The sequence below is a fragment of the Rhinopithecus roxellana genome, chromosome 8 (genome assembly GCF_007565055.1).
Source record: "Rhinopithecus roxellana isolate Shanxi Qingling chromosome 8, ASM756505v1, whole genome shotgun sequence".
In the NCBI taxonomy this organism is placed as follows: domain Eukaryota; kingdom Metazoa; phylum Chordata; class Mammalia; order Primates; family Cercopithecidae; genus Rhinopithecus; species Rhinopithecus roxellana.
In genome coordinates, this window is record NC_044556.1 from 106,440,098 (window position 1) to 106,444,956 (window position 4,859).

The 4,859-nt window shown below is 52.1% G+C and overlaps 1 pseudogene; it reads left to right on the forward strand.

Annotated features, from left to right (window-relative positions):
* The first annotated feature begins 770 nt into the window (after positions 1-770).
* Positions 771-3,960, forward strand: LOC104679227 (annotated as a pseudogene).
* Positions 3,961-4,859: the final 899 nt, after the last annotated feature.

The following is a 4,859-nucleotide window of genomic DNA, read 5'->3' on the forward strand; positions in this document are numbered from 1 at the left end:
AGACCAAGGCATTCCCCACCCTATCTGAAAAGCGTTTACCGGAAGAAATAATTCCTCAGTTTGGGTCATCCAAAAGCCTGCAAAGTGACAGTGGCCCATCTTTCACAGCAGGCGTATCCCAACACCTATCCTCAGCTTTACGAATCCAGTATCACCTTCACTCTGCGTGGAGACCACAGCCCTCTGGACAGGTGAAAGGACTGGTCATACTGTAAAGAAGACTCTAGCTAAGACAGAGGCCTGACTATCCCTAACACCCATAGCTTACTGCGGGTTTGAACTGCTCCAAAGGAAAACTTACATAAGTCCTGTTGAGTCATATGGAAGGCCTTTCCTAACCACAGATCTCCTAATAGAGGAAAGGATTCATCAATTACAAAATATGTCCTCAGTCTAGGACAGGTGCGAAGGCAATCTGTGAATACAGAAACAAGAGGCTTCCCCTCCCACAGGGGAGGAAAATTCAGTTTCAGCTCAGCTAGGGATTTAGTCTTACTAAAGACGTGGGAGGAAGTTCTCCAGCTGACCAGCTTTCCCCAGCGTGGAAAGGACCACGGCAAGGTCACCTGAGCTCTCCAACAGACATTAAACGCCAAGGGATTCACAGGTGTGTGGAAGTAAAGCTGTTGCTTATTCTGGGAGCCCAATCTGAGACTGGGGGAGGTGGGCGTGGGGCTCTTTCAGCGTTGGTGGAGCACAGGCCCTGTCATTGCGCGTCTGTCTGCTCCTCCTCCTCGCGTTTCTCCTGCTACCCTAGTCCCGCCTTGGCCATGAGGGAGATGGTGCTCACGCAGGCCGGGCAGTGCGGGAAGCAAATCGGAGGCAAGGTTGGCGCGGGTGGGTGGGGGGGGCCTTGAGGGCCCAGCGCGGGCCTGCCGGGTGGCCGGGGAAGATGCTGGCAGTGGCGGGGGCGGCGCCCCTGCATTGCCACCCCTGGGCTCCCTGCCCCGGGCCCGGTGGAGCTGGGAGGCTGGCCTGGCGGCCAGGGCGGACCCCCAGGGACCCGGTGGCCTGGGGAGGGGGTGGGAGAGGGACTGGGGAGCCTCAGCTCCCTGTCCTAACTCAGCCCTGGCCTGTCTGGCCCCTCGTGTGTCTTGCAGTTCTGGGAGGTGATCTCTGATGAACGTGCCATGGACTCCCCTGGCACCTACCACGGGCACCTGCTGCTGTAGTGTACCAACGTGCGAGGCCAGCGGTGAGACCCCAGTCCTTCCCCCACTGCCCTCCTGGGCACAGTGGTCCTCCCCTCGCTGATGCCCTTCTGCCCCCCTCAGGTGGCAGGTAAGTGCCTGGCGCGGTGCTAGTTGATCTGGAGCCGAGCACCCTGAACTCTATGCGCTCCGGGCCTTTCAGGCGGATCTTCAGGCCGGACAACTTCATTTTCTGTGAGTTGTGGGTAGAGACTGGTGTGTGGCTCCTTAGCCAGGGCAGCTCAAAGTCAAGGAGTGCCCCAAGGTCATGGCTGTGGGAACTGTGGAGCCAGGGCCCCTCAACACCTTCCTATCCTCTGAGTCGCTCAATCTCCCTCTCCTCAACCGGCTTTGGGAGGCAGGTCCCGGTGTCTGCCGGAGGAGAGGAGCTGCTGATGTAATCTCCCTGCAGGGAGCTGAGTGGGGGCCTGGCTGCTGCTTTCCCTGGGAATGGGCAGGAGCCACCTCCAGCGAGGTCTGTTGTTAGGCTGTCTCAGGTTTGGCTCCTGACTTAATTTCTTTCCTCCTTTTTTTATTATACTTCAAGTTCTGGGATACATGTGCAGAATGTGCAGGTTTGTTACATTGGTATACATGTGCCATGGTGGTTTACTGCACTCATAAACCTGTCATCTACATTTGGTATTTCCCCTAATGCTGTCTCTTCCCCCTTCCCCTACTCCCTGACAGGCCCCTGTGCGTTATGTTCCCCTCCCTGTGTCCATGTGTTCTCATTGTTCATCTCCCACTTATGAGTGAGAAGATGCAGTGTTTGGTTTTCTGTTCTTGTGTTAGCTTGCTGAGCATGGTTTCCAGCTTCATGTCCCTGCAAAGGACATGAACTCATCGTTTTTTATGGCTGCATAGTATTCCGTGGTGTATATGTGCCACATTCTTTATCCAGTCTATCATTGATGGGCATTTGGGTTGGTTCTAAGTCTTTGCTATTGTGAACAGTGCCACAATAAACATACGTGTGCGTGTTTATATAGAATGGTTTATAATCTTTGGGTATATACCCAGTAATGGGATTGCTGGGTCAAATGGCATCTTCTGGTTCTAGATCCTTGAGAAATTGCCACACTGTCATTCACAATGGTTGAACTAATGTACACTCCCACCAACAGTGTAAAAGTGTTCCTATTTCTCCATATCCTCTCCAGCACCTGTTGTTTCCTGACTTTTTGATGATTGACATTCTAACCGGCGTGAGATGGTATCTCATTGTGGTTTTGATTTGCATTTCTCTGACCAGCGATGATCATTTTTTCATGTTTGTTGGCTGCATAAATGTCTTGAGAAGTATCTGTTCATATCCTTTACCCACTTTTTGATGGTTTTTTTTTTTTTTTTTTTTGTAAACTTAAGTTCTTTGTAGATTCTGGATATTAGCCCTTTGTCAGACGGATAGATTGTAAAAAGGTTCTCCCATTCTGTAGGTTGTCTGCTCTGACAGTTTCTTCTGTGCAGCAGCTCTTTAGTTTAATCAGATCCCATTTGTCAGTTTTGGCTTTTGTTGCTATTGCTTTTGGTGTTTTACTGGCTTAATTTCTAACAGGGGAGGCTGCTGTCCTGTAACTTTGGGGGAGGGGGTCCACCTGCTCCATGTGTAGGGTGAATGGTGCTTTCACCTCACACGTGACACTTGGCCTTTTTTGCATTGTGGCAGTGACCACTGATGACTGTATACCTGGCCATCGAGTGACTGGCTATACTGTCTTACAGGTCAGAGTGTGGCCGGGAACAACTGGGCCACGGGGTACTATCCAGAAAGTGAGCAGCTGATGGAGTTGGGGATGGACACCGAGGCGGGAAGCTGAGAGCTGTGACTGCCTGCAGGGTTTCCAGCTGGCCCACTCCCTGGGTGGGGGGATGGGTCTGGGATGGGTTCCTTTCTGCTCAGTAAGATGCAGGAAGAGTACCCAGATAGGATCATAAACACATTCAGCGTCCTGCCCTCGCCCAAGGTGTCAGACAGCGTGGTGGGGCCCTACAATGCCATCCTCTCAATCCACCAGCTCATAGAAAATGCACATGGAACCTTTTGTATTGATAACAAAGCACTGTACAATATTTGTTCCAGAACCCTACAACTACCCACACCCACTTATGGTGACTTGAATCACCTGGTATCTGCTACCATGAGTGGGGTCACCACATGCCTGTGCTTCCCAGGCCAGCTGAATGCTGACCTGCAGAAGCTGGCCAAGAACATGGTCCCATTTCCCCGGCTGCTCTTCTTCATGCCTAGCTTTGCTCCACTGACCAATTGGGGTAGCCGGCAGTACCAGGCCCTGACGGTGGTTGAACTTATCCAGCAGATGTTTGATGCTAAGAATGTGATGGCTGCCTGTGACCCCTGTCATGGCTGCTACCTAACGGTGGCTGCCATTTTCAGAGGTAGCATATCCATGAAGGAGGTAGATGAGCAGATGCTCAGCCTTCAAAAGAACAGCAGCCACTGTGCTCATCGGCTCCCTCACAATGTACAAACAGCCGCCTGTGACACCACACCCAAGGGGCTAGACATGTCAGCCACTGGTATCAGCAACAACACGGCCATCCGGGAGCTGTTCAAGCGTATTATGGAGAAGTTCACAGTAATGTTTAGGTGTAAGGCCTTTCTCCACTAGTACACGTACGAGGGCATGGATGAGATGGAATTTACCGAGACCGAGAGCAATGGGAACAATTTTATGGCAGAGTACCAGCAGTGCCAGGACACCACGCCAAGGAGGAGTTTGAGGAGTCTGCTGAGGAGGTGGCCTAGAAGCTGCTTTTCTGGATAAAGGGGGGAAGTGATGTGGATTCTTTAGTGTGTTCTGATAGCCATGTGTCACTACATACTTTTTCTTTGTGGCTTTATATCTGCTCCTGTTGCACTTTAAAGCATTTTCATAGTATGTGATTTTACCTGATAAAGCATCCTTACAGCATCTGCTTTCACCTCCTACTTCTTTCTATTGGCCCTCTGGGTGCTGCTGCCAAATGGGCAGAGTGGTCCTGTAAGGCTGCAGCTCTCTTGGGCTTATCACATGCCCAGGAACAAGCATTCCAGTGGCTCCAGGAGGGGTCAGCATGGGCTGTGGACATGGCAGGAAGGCTTCACATGAACTTGAGGCTGCCCTGGGCTTTGGACAGCTACGTGGTAGGAAACCTGTTCCTGAATGCATGCCTTGGCTTATTCCATGTACCCAACTTCCAGGGGACCAGTTGGCCCTCTGTTTCTGGAACTTTAAAAGTGGCCAGTGAGCCTAGTGGACAATGTCCTCAGTGTCCCACCTCAGGGTAGGAATGTGGCCAGACAGCTGGCCCTGAACCGGCAATGTAGGATGAGCAATTAGGGCCCCAGACACCCCTCACCATGATGGCCTGGGTGTGTCCGTGTGGCCTCATTCTCTTAATGAGGTGGGCATGGGGTATCTGGCAGGGACTAGAGGGCAGGAATCAAGCCCACTGTGTACTCACATGTGCTGAACCCCATGTAGAAGGGGATTAAGCCCTGGGGGCTGCAGATGCAGTTGCTGGGGCTGTGTGTTCGGGGCAGTCTCTCTCCAAAGGCACAGGTGGGGTTTCGGGCAGGACCTGAGGAGATGGGCAGGTGTTCACAAGTGCTGTTTCCCCCAAATGGCAACCAGTGAGGAGAAAAATGCCCAATGGAGGTCTGAC